Source organism: Chlorocebus sabaeus, chromosome 1, assembly GCF_047675955.1.
Source record: "Chlorocebus sabaeus isolate Y175 chromosome 1, mChlSab1.0.hap1, whole genome shotgun sequence".
NCBI lineage: Eukaryota > Metazoa > Chordata > Mammalia > Primates > Cercopithecidae > Chlorocebus > Chlorocebus sabaeus.
In genome coordinates this window covers 112330642-112347974 of record NC_132904.1, presented here as the reverse complement: position 1 = coordinate 112347974, position 17333 = coordinate 112330642, and positions in this window count along the sequence as shown.

The following is a 17333-nucleotide window of genomic DNA, read 5'->3' as shown; positions in this document are numbered from 1 at the left end:
GGCCTATTCCCAGACCAATTAATTCAGAGGCTCTGAGAGTGGCTCCTAGCCACTGGTATTTTAGTAAAGCATCCTAGGCTGTTCTAATGAGCAGACAGGGCTAAAATCATTGACCTGGTATATGCCATACATTGTGCTTGTCCCAGAAGATACATAGATGAATAAGATGCTCTTAGCTCAATGCAAACCATCCCCCTAGTACTGATCACCCCTGGGAACATGGGGTGATTATGTTAATATTTCTGATTTTGAAAAGCTGAGGATCAGGATGAGACCTAAACTTTCTGATGACCCCTCTAGATGATCTTCTCCATCTGCCTTTACTCATGAGCCCAGCTTGCTGGCCTGACCCCTGCTCTTCAGAATGAGAGGCACTGCCTAAATCCCAGGTATCACTAAGATCACCGTGGCATCCCAGTGTGGCCTCTCTCCTGGTCCAGGCATCTCCCAGGTCACTGCCTGCAGGACAGTTGGTGAAGTTGGTTTGGTGACGGTTGGTCTGTTTTCCACCCAGGTTCTGGGCCAGGTCTTCCTGGAATCCGTGAGGAGACAATAGTCTCAACAGTCATCTGCCTCATTTTTCTTTCCTTCAGTTGCTCCCAAAAGACTGGCTCTTTTCTTCCCTCTTGAAGCCTGGACTCTCGTTGGACCTGCAGTGAAGTTTATGGTTTGTTTCTGAAACAACTAAGCTCATTTGAAAAGGTGAAAAGCTGGTTATTCTTCTGTAGATGGATCCAGATCAAGTGATGAGCCGCATCCTCTTCAGGATTTTATTATTTGGTCAGGTGACACCTCCTTCAGGCGGTAATCTTTCAAAGGAGGCCATTTTCCCACAAGATGCCTTTGTCCTGAATTCTTCCAAGCCTTGGTTATGTTTGCTTCCTCAGTAGTCCTGCCCTGAGCAGCTTGCACCCTGCATTTTTAGTTCTGTGCCTGTCACAAGTCAGGGAAGTGGTAGTAGCTTAGGTCAAGGAACAGGCTTATAGCTGAGATGAAAGTCAGGCTTCCCAATCAATTGTTTCTTCTGTGACTCCCTCTTCAGAGCTGGCTGCTACAATCGGATGAGGTTATGATGTTTTATCATTCAAGTCTGTTAAGGATCTGTTTCTTTCTGCAATCAAAACTTTGTTCCCGTCTTCTCGGGGACTTAAAATACTGTCCTTGAACCGAGACGGGGCCCTTGCGCATTAAATACACTCGCAACTTCAAAGCTATGCATGTGTTGCCACAGAGGGTCCCAGGGGAGCATCAATAAGAGACGTGTGTTTGCTGTAGTACAAAGAGAAGCCTCGCTTCTTGATGGAGTTGATCTGAGGGGTGGGGGTGCCAGAGGGGTTTTGTTGTTTGTCTCCAAAGGAAGAGAGGATTAAGGGAGGAGAGGCCTAAACTCCAGGAGGAGCTGCTGGCTACCACAGCCTCCTTCCCAAGGAGGCTCATGGTCTCCTACTGGGGTGGCAGTGAGGATGATGGGTTCTAGGGACTGCTCTCACTAAAGGGACCAAGGAAGATGAGGAGGATGGTGGAATGAGTGGAGTAGACCAGCTTTGCCTGCTGTCCTCTGTGGACTCAAGGTAGAGGCCAGAGGGCAATGGGGTTGGGGAATGGTGGAGAGGGGGTGTGCATGGCCCACCTAACTTGCCAAGAACTCTCTGCTCTCTGCAGAGAAGTAGAAAGTGGGGAACAGAGAGTGGAGAATGAGCTGGAAAAACAAGCTCCTTTCTTTACCTTCATGTACCCTGTACTTTACCTTAAGCTTTCTCTTCTGCCCAAAAGCTGTGAGTGACCTTCTTTGCCTGACCCTAGTAGCATTCACTCCTGCCTCTCCCCTTCTTCTGTGGCACTGGCCTTGCCATCTGGATGGTGCAGGAGCCTGCTCTCCCTGACCTTCCCTTCTCAGCTCCTTCCTGGAACACCAAGCTTAGTAATGTACCTCCCTTGTTTCCACCAGCAATCTCCCCAACAGTGATGTTGCAGAGGAGTGGAGTGGGGATGGGATTGGGGGAGGAGGGTCGCCTGGACCTCAGCCTGAAATAGCAAGTTCAAGGGCTCACAGCCCCTGTGAGCTGCCCCAGCCGCATTCTGAAACCCACTTAATCCCAGCCTCTTGCTGGGTGGAGGGGCTCCGCTAAAGCTTTGCCCTGGCCTCACCATTGACCCCTTGCTACGAAACTGTTTATCTGCCTTTCTCCTCTTTGCCTCGGCACATTTTGGCAGCCCAATTAGTGCCTTGCAGATAGTTTCTTGAGTCTGAGCAATCCTCCTACCCAACCTTTCCCCTGCCGACTTCCCTTTCCTGCCCTTGTAGGGAGATGTTTGACAAGCTCTTTTCCATTTCATCTTCAAGCAGGCTGACACGCTCAGAAGCTCTGCTGCTGGCTTCCAAATGAAAAGCGGGTTAATGAAGGCGTATTTTCCAGCTTGTTTTTAAAAGGGAAAACAAAAGAGAGAGAACAGGTATCCTAGTTAATGGTTCCTAATTGCTTCTTTTCCGAAAAGTCTTCAGCGTAAAACAGCCTAATTGAGAACTTCCTAATCTCGTGCTGGAGAGGAAGCAAGGCTGTGCCTTGCACCTTGTAACTCCCACTCATCCTTCAGACCCCGCTGGCTGCCATCTCCTCACAGGAACCTTCCCTTCCCCTTAGACGAAGTCAGGTGATTATACTGGACACTGTGCGGTGCAGCCTAGAACATTCTGAGGGACAGAAGTGTTCATTCTGCCAGCTGCTGGAAGGGTTGTCTGCAGATAGCCCTCACCTGTCAGCCCTCTTCGGGAGTTGTCCTCATTGAAGGGCCACCTTGTCCGAGGTCATCCCTCTTTCCTGGGGCAGCTTGCATCCAATGATTGGCCTATGCAAGGACATGAAGGCCTGGACCACTCATTTCAGCTTGGCACAACTCTGAAATGCTATTCCGGCTTGTGGTGGCATCAGCTGAGGCTGTTAATGAGACTGCATCTCAGCCCAACTTCTCCCTCTGCCCATTCTAGCTTCCTTCACACTAATCTCCAACTCAGGGTCTGCTCCCTGAGGAACCTGACCTGTAACAGTAATCCTCCTTGGCATTGTCGTATATCCTTCCTAATCCTCCTCATCAGGGTGCAGTCATATGTTGGGTGCCCAAAAAGGCATTTTAGGAGGGACGTAATGCAATGAGGCCATTTATGTCTTTCAATTTAGCAGAGATAGATGGATTTGATCTTTGCAGACTTCTCATGCCCTATTAATTCCTACAAAACATGATCTACCTATCTACCTACCTATCTGTTGTCATCTGTCTACCTATCATCTGTCTGTCTACCCATGCATCCATCCATCCATCCATCCCTTCCTGCCTCCATCCATCATACACCTATCTGTACTAGAAGCTGTAGGTGCCCCACCAAGACTCCCTTTACTGGCTGATGACCCCATGTCCCAGCTGCTGTAACTATTGATGCATAACAGTTCACAGGTGCACCCTTTTCTGGAGCGCCATCCTTGGCCAAATGGGAGCTGCTTCCCCATGGAGACTGCGCTCTCACCTCTCCTTCCCCAGCGGCAGACCTCAGCAGATGACTGACGAGCATGGGGTAAAAGGGCAATTCTCTTGCTTCAAGGTGAGACAAGCTCTGAGGAATTCGCACTGCAGCGCTACCTGCCCATGAGATCAGATTGAAGCTAGTTGTCAGCCGAGGGCACATTCCTCATTAGCTTTTGTTTTAGTGCTGTTTTGCTTCTAATATGGTTTGGCTGTGTCCCCACCCAAATCTCATCTTGAATTTTAGCTCCCATAATTCCCACGTGTTTTGGAAGGGACCCTGTGGGATAACTGAATCGTGGGGGTGGTTTTCCCCCATACTGTTCTCGTGGTAGTGAATAAGTCTCATGAGATCTGATGGTTTTATCAAGGGAAACCCCCTTCACTTGGCTCTCATTCTCTCCTTGCCTGCTACAGCGTAAGATGTGGCTCTGCTCCTCCTCGCCTTCTGCCAAGATTGTGAGGCCTCCCCAGCCATGTGAACTGTGAGTCCATTAAACCTCTTTTTCTTTATAAACTACGCAGTATCAAGTATGTCTTTATCAGCAACGTGAGAACAGACTCATACAGCTTCCCTCAACCCCCCTCTTCAAGTATACCACCCTAATAAAAAGCTTTAACAAGGGTCCTCATATCAGGCTCTGTTTTTTGAGGAGCCTGACCTGAGACATTTGGTATTGAGCATGATCCTAAAAAGCAAACAAACAAACAGAACAGAACAGAACAAAAAAAAAGCAAAAAAGCAAAAAAAAAAAAAAAAAGCAGACACCAAGTGTGGGTTTCTAGAACTGGATTGCAATGAAGCAGGTAAAGTGCTGATGGTTCCTGGCAGGCTGTAGCAGTGGGATTGCTAACACCTTTACCTAGGAGAACTGGAAAGGGGCTGTACCAGCTGGCCCAGTGTCTTGGGAATTGGGAAGATGTCTGCTAGGGCTGCCGTAATATCACAGACTAGGTGGCTTAAACAACAGAAATGTGTTTTCCCATAGTTCTGGAGGATGGAAGTTTGAAAACAAGGTTATCGGCAGGTTTGGTTTCTCCTGAGGCTTTCTCCTTGGCTTGCAGATGGCCGCCTTCTCACCATGTCTCCAAATGACCTGTCCTCTGTGCATACATCCCGGGTGTCTCTTCCTCTTCTCGCAAGCACACCAGTCATATTGGATTAGCGTCCAACCCTTATGATTTCATTTAAACTTAGGGCCTTTAGAGAGGTGATTATCTCTAAATACAGTCACATTGGAGGTTAGGGTTTCAACATATGGATTAGGGTAGCAGGGTACAATTCAGTCCATAATAGGAGCTTAGGGAAATATCACTGTACAGACCGTGGAACTGGGTTTTGCTAAGCACTACTGATTTGTTGAAGAGAGAAAATGGCAGGCTCAAATCTACTAATTAACAATTTAAAGCAAAGTACTAGGTGTTTAAAAAGACCTTCCATTCCTACAGCCAGGGGCAGGCAGAGCTAGAAACCAGGCTTAGGGTGTAACTGTAGAAGTGGCAGAACTTCAAAGAAGACTGAATTCTCAGCCTAGGTGAGTCACTTGTGCTGACAGCGGGGCTGTGACACAGAAAGTGTGGGGCACTGACACTTGGGATGGGAATATCTGGATAGCTGTGCTTGAGAACTGAATCCTCAGAGTTTCCTGGACCTTTCAAGCAAGAGGACTCTGCTTGCTTGAAAATGATGCAGAGACCTTACATGAGGCCTTCTAACAGGCCAGTGCTTGCTTTCCTCTGGATTTGCCCCCATCTCCCCACCTGGCCACCAGATCACAAATTGGGGTCAAATCTCAGCATAGGGAGACTGGGGAAGGGTCTGCTGAGGGATTAGAGGATTCTCTCCAAAGCTGCAGGACCTGGCTACAATACAGTGGGGCCAGGAATGAGGGGTGGATCCAAAGGGCCTAGATTGGGGAGGGGGCCAGAATATAAAGTTGGATAGCGAGAGTTTTCATGGCAGAGCACTCTCCCATGACACAGGATAGAACATCCTGGTGAGGACCCCAAGTTCTGCTTCTAATGCACTGCTGAGACGACCCTTGGAAGCTTGGAGAAAACATTGGCCCACATTAAACAAAACAGAGTTACTGGAACTGCCATGGTCAACTGGGCAGAAAGAGACTAAAAGGCTCAGAGAAATGGACATGCTAGAGTGGGCCTGTTATCTAATACTAGGAAATCTACTCTCAAACTGTTTCTCAGGAAGGCCTGGAGATCACTCAGTTTACTAGGGTAATTAGGAATGTGTCAGTGAGGGACACCAGTGTCAGCAGAGAGGTTTGGGTAGGGTTGAAGAGATCGTATTTCAGAACGGGGCTCCCTAGTAGAAATGGTGAAAATCCCAGCACAGAAGAGGCCAGGTGGTAGCATCTAACTGTCAGAAGCACGGTGGGTATAATTACTGTAAGGGGCAGCAAGGTTGCAGCGGCAGCTAGGCGAGCCCAGACTAAGAGATTTCTGGAAATAGTACGTAAATCATGGTGTTCCTAGAGGTAAAATAGATGGGCAGCTAGCAAAGATACTTGTGTGTGTGTGTGTGTGTGTGTGTAAACTCATAAGAGATCAAGAATGAATGAACATAAGACCATCTTCAACCTTTCTAACAGAAAGTCAAGATGCCTTGCTAGTTTCCAGAACTGAGCCAGTTCTCAAACCCAGCGCTCATTGACCATTGATTAAAGGGGAAGCCAAGTTCCCACAAAGACAAACCCTGCAGTGCCATAGTAAGTGGGCACAGTAGTGATTCCCCCAGTTCTATAGGTCCCCAAATGACCTATAGTTGTTTACTCACATAACCAGGCACTGGAAAGAGGAAATACCCAGAGGCTTTTGAGGTCTGTTGGAAAAAAGTCCTGAGTTGATGCTGATATTTGGGGACACAAGCACAATTATGACACTCCTGTTAGAGAGGTCAGAGGGGACCTGGCGATAGACGGAGTTCTGGCTCTGGCATGTCTCAAAATGGTCCACCTAGTGGTCATTTCTCTGGTTCCTGAAATATAATTGGATTGGACATGTTTAGCAAGAGATACAACCTTTACATTAGTTCTTTGACCTATAGAATAAGAACTATTGAATAGGAAAGGCCAGTAGAATGTACTGAAAGTTTCCTCTCTGCACCAGGATAGTAAATAAAAAACCATGTCACATTGCAGGGAGGATGGCAGAGATTAGTGCCTCCCTAACTGGTTTAAAAGATACTGAGGAGGTGGTTCCTGTCATTGTATGGGACAGGGTTGGTGATAAACCCCAGAGACTTAGGGTACTGCCACATCATTGAAGTTTTTAAGGAACTAATTGCCTAGGGATAGCCCCTCCCCAGGACAAGTTATTACTCCTTGTACCTCCTATCGTTAAGAAATAAGCATAACACTTAGTTGGCTTCTCTGTGTTCTGGAGGCAGTATATTCCACTCTTAGAAATTCTGCTTCAATCCCTTTATCAGGTGACAATAGAAGTTCCCTTACATGGACAATGCAAGCTAGGTCAACCCACCAGGCAAGTCCCTTAGACCAGTAGAAACGCTAGCTACTTGTGAGGGGAATCTAGAATGGGTGGAGGTAGAAGATCATGAACAGCAGTCATAGCCTTGGGAACATGCAGCAGGGCTGTGGATTAATCTATTAACCTTTCTTTTGCACCAACCTAATATGTCTCCAAGGAGACTGTGATCTATCAGAATTCTGAGGATGCCGTGTCTGGGTGGCATGAACTTAGTGAAAGAAGAAAGTAGATAGGAGCTGTGCAAAGGGTGAACTGTAGTAGACGCTATTGGTGCCCAACCCAGATGCTCTTCAGCCCCTGCAGATATTGGCCAGCTGGCTTGGGAGACCACAGTCCCTGGGAGTTTATCTCAGACAATGATTGACTGTCACATGCGGGACAAAGGTCCCCAAGGTGGGTCTAACTCTTAGGTGGGGGGCGGTGATTTAGAGTTCTTGGATAGAGCTTGCCCATGGCATCAGAAGCAAGTCTAAAGCTACTTTTAGCTGAGACACATTTTCATTTAGCTCCCTGTCTCTCCTGCCTTCTCCTTCCCCCTCACTCCTAAGAGTACATCTTCCAATCAATCTTCCTCAATAAATCACTTGGGCAAGAATCCCTACTCAGGATTCGCTTCTAGACAATATACACATGTGTGTGTGCATTTATTGTTTTTTATACATAACACCTCTTTCTTCAATGCCACCATCCAGTGTACACCTCACAAATCCAGTTCTCACATTTGTACTCCCTGAATCGTGTTCATTGACTACGTGACCCACAGACATCTAAGCCCAATTTACTGTATGGTCTCTCATACCTCAGTTAACTAATTCCAATCTAGATTTTTTGAAGGATGGAAAATTTTTCACTAGGAAGATTTTACCAGTTGAAACTGAGTCAGAGGAGTCGCATCACATAAATGAACTTCAACTTCCTGAATTTCATCATAGAAAGTCAGAGAGAGAGAGAGGGAGAGAGCCTTTTATTTACCTGTTGTCCTCTCTTCCACAGTTCAAAATCAAAGAGAAATAAAAGGAATTAATTTTTTGGGTTTTGAGCCTCTGAGAGCCCAGCTCTTGTTGATTTTTAAGGATTTTCAAGGAGAATTTTGACAATACCTCTTTTTCCCCTGCATGTTTGATTTTAAAGCAGGCTTTCCTGCTTAAGGTAAAACTCAACTGTGATAAACTATTGAATTATTCTATAACCTAGACTGTTCATTTCAGAGTAGGCTTCCCCACTTTGGTCTGGATTAGTGAAGTTTGACTACATGTGGACAGCAAATGAATTGCAAATCATATGTAAATGTGTATAAATTAGCACCAGTTATTAGAATAATTTGCATTTACAGCTCTGTAATTAGGCAGCAGCCTGGGAGAGAAGGGCAGTGGGCAAGGAACCCAGGAAGCTGGGAAGGCAGCCCAGAAGTCCTGGGGTCTCCACCTCTATGTTAATGAGGCTCAGTTTTCCCTTCCCTAGGCCCCTTAGCACAAGACCTTGGGGATCTAAAACCTGTACCTTGGCTTTTGGATTTCCGGTTCTTGCTAAGATTCTTCATTGCTGCTGCTCAGGGGCCTTGACTTCTCCGGCTCAGTGTAGCACAGTGAGAGGTCAGGGGATTTGGAGCATCGAAGTCTTAGATCTATTGCTTTCAGGGTAACATTGGCCAAATTACTCTCTGATCCTTAGTTTGCTCATCTAACAATGGGGTTTATAACAAAAACTTGCCCCCATTCTATCACCCAGTACTATGGGGTTCACATGAGACTCTGTATGTGACCCTTACTAGCCTTTACATGCATTTGTTATTATTATAACAGCTGAGTTCATCTAACTAACACATGGTGGATCCAGGATTTAAACAGATTTGTCTGGCTTTACATCACCTTTGTATCACTGTGTCCCATGGTCCCAGCAGGTAGCATGCATGAAGAACAGTTTATTCCCACACCATCCACTCTCCTGGCCCTGCTTGGCCTCCTGCCTCACTTGGGTGCAGATCTCTGGTGGCCAGGGATGGGCCCTTAATGCCTTTTGCACTCTATCCTTAAAACACTTCCTGGTAGAATGTACTTTGGTGAGTACCCAGGTTTTGGAGCCCATGTGTGTCTATAAGTTTATCTTAAGCATTTCTCTCGCTTTCCCTTTAGCCTGGAACAAGAGAAACAGCATAAAGCCCTTACCCACTTCTCTGCAGCCGCCCTTGGATAACCCCCGCTTTAGTTGAATGAGGGTAGCTACAGACGCACAGGGAGTTGGAAAGAATGTATGATGAAAACATGATCACCTACTTGCCTGTGGAATGAATCAGATAATATTTTTAAAGAAAATTTGCCACTTATTGTTATGAAAACACGTCTGTGCTCTGAACCCAGCCTGGAGGATGCTCAGACGGGGAAAGGTACTGAGGGCTGGGGGTCATCCCCAAGCAGATACTAGAGAAAGATCACAGGATCTAGGTTAAGAATCAAATACTGGTTCCTGCTCTGGGAACTTGTAAGCCTTCTGAGCCTTCTTGTACCCTTCACAGAGTGAATGTGAGGATGAAATGGGATTTTAGATGTAAAAGGAATTTGCTGTCATTTCATTATTATCAAGAACATGCATCACAGACCAATCAGATCTTCAGTTCCTGCCCATCCCTTCATCCCTCAACACATATGCCATGTGCCAGTGGTAGAGAACTGCTGGTCATTCCAATAATCTTTATTCATGCTGCCATCTTCCCTCAATGGCTTTTCCTGCTTCATTTGCTTGGCCAGTGTCTACTGATTAATTCATTCAATGGTTGGATGTTTATTGAGTACCTACTATATGTGAACCACTATGATGGACACAGGTGACACAAAGGTTAACTAAAGAAAAATGGTTCCTGTCCCCATGAAGCCGATATTTTCTGAACCATTTAATACTCAGCTTAAATATGAAAGCCCTTTCTTGACATCTATTCTCCCTTAATAGTTTGAAGCACCCCTCCTTTTTGCCCTGCCAGTGTCTATGGTTGTCTGTCCTAGTGCCTTTAACATTGCACTAACTCTTGCACATTCTACTCCCTCTCTCCTCTTGCCTTCTTCCTCTTCACTTTGCCTTATCTCTTTCCTTTCTTCTGCTGTCTCCTCCCTCCCTCCTACTGGTAGCCATCTTCTTTGTCCTTCCTTGGAATTTATGAGGCCAATCCTTGAAATGAGAAGGTGACTACTTTCAAACAGATAAAAGAAAGCCCTTCTTTTCCCAGCAGATAATTAATTTGTGTCACTTGCTGGTCGTGGAACATAATTGAGGCCAAGGGCTTAAGAAGGCCCTGAGAAGGAATTAGACACATAGTCACACCAGGGGGAACGTATCACTCACTCTGCTTCCCCATCCCTGGAGGGTGAGGTTAGCGAGCCCTGCCCTGAGCTAGGTAGCAAAGAGCTTCTCAGCCTATTAAGGGGCCTGGCCAGGCGCAGTGTTCACTTACCACATAGTGAGCAGAGATAGAGTTTTCTGGCACCAGAGATGTGTAGTCAAAGGAACTTGCCACATAGTGAGCAGAGATAGAGCTTTCTGGAACCAGAGATATGTAGTCAAAGGATAGATGCAGAATAAGACTGAAGTCCCAAATTCAAGTCCCAGGTCTGTCATTTTGCTAGCTAAATGATTCAGACACATTTCTTCACCTCTCAAAGTCACCAGTTCCTTGAAACCCAGGGCTCCTGTGTGCTGCTTCTCCCTGGGCTGCGAGAGGCTCAGGAACTGTAGTAAGCTTGGGAGGGTGAGAGAAGAAAAAAGGAAAGAGATAAGGCAAAGAAGGGAAGGAGAGGGCAAGAGAGGAGAGAGGGAGAAGAGTGCTAGAGTTAGTGCAGTGTTGACAGCTCCGCAAGCTGTAGACATGAAGGACTGAGTGCTCTGTGGATACTCATGGTATTTCATCTTTGGGCATAGTGAAAGGCTGGACACTGGAGAAGAGAGAATGTGTCCCAGAAACTTAAAGTCTGACATTGGTCTTGGCTAAATGAAGCATCTTGCAGGCATAGGGTAATCTCAGGTGAGATCCTGGGAGCAGAAGTGATCTCAGCATGCCCTAGTTCCATGCCTGCATCCAGCACTAACCAGCTATGAGGTCTTGGCAAGTGCTTTCTCCTTTCTTGACTCTCAGTTTCTTTATCTGCAAAATAGGCATTGGGGGTTGGAGCAAGGAAAATTGTGCCTGATCATGATTTTGTAAAGCCTGTTCCTCGGAACATCAGTGAAAAAATTTAAGGAAAAACAAATTCCAGGGGAAAAAAGAATTCAACGAAAAATTTGAGAAATGCTCCATAATGTATACAGATAATCAGAGTGCAGATTAGCATATTGCATCTCTTGAAAATCCTATAATAGGGAGAACTGTTTTTATTTAACCTGGTTTGGTCCAAATTTTGCAGAGTCCTTTATTAACATCCTGTGGATATTGACACTACCAGGAACATGCCTTAGGAAACAATCTTTTGGGTTGTTATCCATCGAACATTTTGTGCCTCCACATAGCTCACAGGGCAATTCCATACAGACTGGGGAGGAGAGAATTCAACCTCACACCAAAACTTGTCCAGTGGTTAGTGCTGTGCTGTTGTAGAATGTCCTACTGAATCTGTCTGTGAGCTCCATTCTCCTGATTATGTTTGACTATGTCAAGTGACATCCAGCCAGCTTTCCCTGAACAGGCAACATCAGACAGAGGGAGGGATGGTGGCAGGGGACCCAGCAGATAGGGATCCCCGAGTAGGTAATTGGGAGTGCATTGCAGCTGCAGGCGTGTTGCTCATATTGCAAACTAGACCCCCAAGGCATTACGTGAGCTGAGTCTTGGGGAACTGGTAGCAGGTGTGTTAACCTGATATTCTACCTGTAGAATGCCAGCAAGGAGAGTGAAACTGTGCAATGCTACTCAGCGTTTTCAAGAAAAATGCGTTGAGCGCTTAAACTGTGCCCAGCACCGCATTGATTATTGGTGACAAAGAGGTGACTCAGACACAATCCCTGCCCATGAGGTACTCTCCAGCTGGGGGAGGTAGGGGGAATAGGCAGCAGCAAGTAAATAGGTAACAGCACCTATTCTCAAGCATTGGTGTGCACTAATAGCCTGGGAAGTTTGTTAGAAATTCAGGCGCTTGGTCTCTGCCCCAGATCTTGAAGATCAGAATCTATATGGTGGAATCCAGGCATCTGTATATTATGATATGCGACTAAGGTTGGGGAACTACTGAATTACCTTGACAGGGTTAATGGGGAAAGCATGCACTTTGGAGTCAGAATGTCAGTGAGGTGACCCTGGACAAGTCCCGCTACCTCTCCAAGCCTGAGTTTCTTTATTGAAGATGCTTATGCATATGGAGGAGGATGACATTGGGACACCGTGTGTGAGGCACCTAGCACAGTGTCTAGCACCCCACAGTCAGGAAGTGGTGGCCATTCTTGGTACATTTACTGAAGTACAGTAGAAACATCGAAAACAGAAAAATCACCCACTCAAGTCCACTTCGACAGACCCTATCCCAAAAAGCAGGAAGGAGCCAGGCTGGGTTCTAGACATTTCTGGTACCAGCTGGAGCAGGGCACGCTGAGTGCTGCGCATTGCTATAAAGAGATACCATTTAATTGCGGAAGGTGACATTGGGCCCAACACTTCAGCGCTTTTTATAAGGGGGAGTTTGAGAGACTTCTGGAGTTCGGCAGAGCTGCATGGCTCTATTTAGCCAAGATCCAAATTCCCGTTACAGCAGCTCTTTTGGTCTGATTCACACATTTAGTAGCAAAGCATTCACTTCCTTACAGCATTATTAATTTCCTGTGGGCATGCCTTATTGCCTTTGCTAGGTCCTTAAGGCCAAGGTCTGAACATTTGACACCTCTTCTATCCCTCACCTAGTGCTGTGCAAACAATAGATACTCAATAAAAATTTGTGCCTAATTGGTAATTAATCTGTTGCAGTGGGGAGGGCAGATGTCAGCTGTGGCTGTTTTGTCTTCAATTTGGGTTCATTTCCACCTTTAAAGAGCTTGTGCATTATTATATTATCATATTATGCAAACTAAATATTCTAAAAAGACTGATAGTTAACAAACAGACTAGTAGATTAGTGATTGCCTGTGGGATTCATCCTAATCAACCAGCCTACTTATCTGCCTGTGATCAGGGCCCCGAATCTTTATCATTCAGCTGAGTGAAGCAACATACCAGGTTCCCAGAGGAGTAGAACGGGATTTCAATTACATATCCATTTTTTTTTTATCACTTCACTGAAATAACATGGGCTCCCTGGCTCTAAATTGCTAAAAACCCATTTAAGTTAAGGAGACAAATAGACACTAATTACAGAGCAAAGAGGAGTCCAAAGCATCAAGGCGCTTGGCTGAGATGCCTTCCGTCACTTCCTCCAATGTGAAGCTGGAAGAAATTGAAGTCTCCTCCTCTCCTGCTTTCCCACTCTCAGGAACCCCTCCCCTCAAGGGGTAGGAGTTTGGGGGGCGGGGTACAAAAGAACCATCTGTGGAGAGAAGTTTGGATGTTCCTCTTTTAGCCCTGGCAAGCTATTAACTTGAAGACCATGGCATCTGTTTCTTTTGTATAATAATCTGTGTCGTTGTCTACATACTTATCTATTTAGAGGCACCCTCAAATCCTAATCAGTACTGCAGCTTCCCAGTGAAAAGAGTAATAATACACAGGCGTTAGGTGACCTGAATCCTGCCTGTTCCATGATCAAATGGTTATGTGACCTTCACCTTGGACAAGTCACTTTGCTGCTTGTGCTTCACTTTCCTCTTTTGTACACCACGTGCTGGTCAATATTTAAACAGCTCTCCAGGGGGGAGAAGCCCTTATTTGTAGTTTTGCCAATTTCCATGGTGTAAATACTCCCACCATAGCCAATTTCAAGCTGCCACCCTGAAGTTACTGAACCTGGAGTCGAGAAGAAAGGCACACAATCCACTCTCTGGGGGCTGGTGTGAGATGGCTTCTGCAACCACTGACTGAGATCTCTTCCAACTCTTACATCAAATGATAATGTGATGGCCATACAGAGCTCATTTAATCTCTCTCCCTCTCTAGATAGATACATATCTCCAGTTCTTGAAGGGGAAATTAATTGGTAGGTAACAAGAAAATAACCTAGCTTCTGTCCCTTTCAGACATGGGGGAAGAGTGAAGAAAGCAATATTTTCAACATGAGATTAAAAAATACAGGATTTCATTCATTATTTATATCAGTATTTAATGAATATTTAATAACATTTATTAATGTAATAATCATATTCAAACCTTCACTGAATGGAAAAAATCTCTGCTTTTGTGCCTTTGTGAAAGAGAAGGTGGAACATTTATTCCATACAAAAGGAGTTTGACGAAACACTTTCCCCCTCTTTATCACACTCAAGTCCATGTCAACAAATGCTTGGTGGCTGAGCACTGACAAAACCCCTTGGCCACGGGGGTTTTTCCTTTACACAAATGGCAGAGTTCTGGCAATGAGGCACTGAGTACTAACCTGGCCATTCCAGATTCTCCCAACACACACTGTGTTGCCTGTCCCTCCAAGTATTTGCCCATTTCAAATGCCTCATCCTCCAGCTTTACTGCAGGTCCTTCCCTACCTTCTAGAGCATCTTCCTGTGACCCACCATGGCACTTTGACCTTTCTTATGGCACATGGCTTATCCTGCCTTGACTACAGTCATTAGTACACTTGTCTTATTGCTAACCAGATTGTGAGCATCTTGAAGGAAGAGGTTAGGTCTTATTAATCATTTTTTTAATTTCCTGCAGTGCGCTTAATAAATGCTTTTGGAATTTTAATTGAATTTGTATGACTAGAAGGTGATGTCGTTCCATAATCTAAAGAGTTCTTTAAAAAATGAGTTCTGAAGTTACATTCTATTGAAGAAGATGCAGGATAACGGTAGCCAGAAATGTTGGTGTGCAGAGGAATAGCAGACAACAAAACTCCTAGGATGCTTTGTGGGATGCCAAAAAATACTCCCCACCTCACATGCAATGGTTTGTTTGACATCTGACATTACTTATTTCAAATAAGTATCCATCCATATACACATTTGTTAATCTTATAATTGAAATTAATTGAACAAGATATTTTCAACATCATCTTCTCTAAGCACATATAACATTCTAGGTGGCATGGGAAATATGGAAGTGGTACAGTATAGTCTCTGCCCTCAGGGAGCTTGGAGCTGGGGAGGTGGGAAAGATCAATATCCTTGACATATAAGTAAGTGGTCCAGGGGTAGTTAGATAATAGTGCACTTAAACCTTGAAAGATGAAGTAGAATTTAAGCAAGAAGAGGGAAGAGAGAAGGAGATAGAAACAGAGAAGCATAGGAGAAGAAAAATAAAGGTATTTTAGGATATGAAGGGGAAGATGGGGAAGTGGTGGGGGTAGAGCATCATGGGGAGGGATCTTGACTAGCTGGTGTTAGGTTTTCGTGTTGGGAGATAGTATGATAGGTTTGCCTGAGAAATAAAAGATGTAAGTCCTTGAATCCCTGTTGAGCTTGGATTTTAAGAAGCACTGGGAAGCCACCACAAGCTTCAGGATGAGGAAGTAGCACCATAGGGACAGATGCTGGAGGCCAAGCACTGGAACCAGACAGCTTTGGCCAGCTGGGGTCAGAAGCCTCCAGTGGGACTAGTTAGGAGAACTAGAGATTCCCAGCTTCATGATGGCAGTGAGGATGGAACGGAAGAGATGGGGGGAAGGAGGAAGAAGGAAGCATCAAGACAATTTGGGCACTGGTCAAGCTATTTGACAGTGCATCACAGAGTGGAGTAAAAGGTGATGGGTGGGTAGCTGTAAAAGATGCGTGGGGTGGGAGTTAGAAACAAACCTCAGTCATTGAGAAACCCAGGAAGATCTGTGGGGCCAGCTCCTCTTTCTCTGTCTTTTTCTCTCTTGGACTACAAGGTTGACCTCTCTCTCTGGCTCCTAGAATCAATCCTTCTCCCTCCATAGCTATTCCACTCTCTTCTCTCTTCCATTGCATTTCGATGATCACTTACCTTTTCCTCTCTCTCAATAACTCCAACTTTTCCAGATCAACCATGACCCCACAGCCCGCCCACTGGTAAGTGACTCAGCTGCTCAATATGCGCCTCTTCATACTTCCACCAGAGGGGATCTGATTGACTCAGTGTTTGCACCTGTTACATTATGGGAACAGCCACCAGGTCTTGGCTCAGGTGCCATCTCCTAGTCCCATCTGCTGTGGTCTGATGGTGGTAGTGACGATGGGGTGGGACCAGAATCTGGGTCACATTATGAAAAAAGCCAGGTACTGTTAGGCAGGGCCTCAGAAAAGGCTGTAGGTGGGGAGCATCATGACTATTATCTCTACATAGTTTTGCATTTAGGGTATAAAGATAATGATGGAATCAAAATGACTAAAAATTCACAAAACTGGCTAGCTGGAAGAATAGAGTGGCAGTGACAAGAAAATAGAAAAATGTAGCAGGAAAGCAGGATGGGAACAAGCAAGTGATATGTTCATTTAGGGCTAAGTTGAATTTTATTTATTCATTTAGCAAATGTTTATCACCTGTCTACCATGTGTCAAAGCATGTGCTAGGTGGGGACTGAGGAATTAATAGACTTAAATACTGAACACATCAACTGAATAAATTAAATCATAGTGATACCCACCATCTAGGAAGCTCCTATAGTGTACAATGTGCTTTTTTTTTTTCTTTTTTTTTTTTTTTTTGAGATGGAGTCACGCTCTGTCACCCAAGCTAGAGTGCAATGGCACGATCTCAGCCCACTGCAACTTCCACCTCCCGGGTTCAAATGATTCTCCTGCCTCAGACTCCTGAGTAGCTCGGATTACAGGCATGTGCCACCACACCTGGCTGATTTTTGTAGTTTTAGTAGAGACGGGGTTTCACCATGTTGGTCAGGCTGGTCTCAAACTCCTGACCTCAGGTGATCTACCTGCCTTGGCCTCCCAAAGTGCTGGAATTACAGGCGTGAGCCACCATGCCTGGCCACAATGTGCTTTTGATATATCATCTCATTTAGGCCTCACAACCATCTGACAAAGAAGATATTAATTTCATTTTATAGTTGAGGACACTAAGGCTGGTGAGATTTGAACTTGAGTCTGCGTGATGACAATGCCCAGGTGCTGTACACTGGATTTTATGGATCTGGAGCTCCAGAGAAAGGTCAGGGCTGTGGATGGATATTTGGAATCCATCTTTATAAAAGTGTTAAACACATCCAGGAGAACGAATTTATTCTCTAAAAGAAGAAACTCAGATTTTCCTTTGAGGGGAAACCTATGTTTAAGGGGTA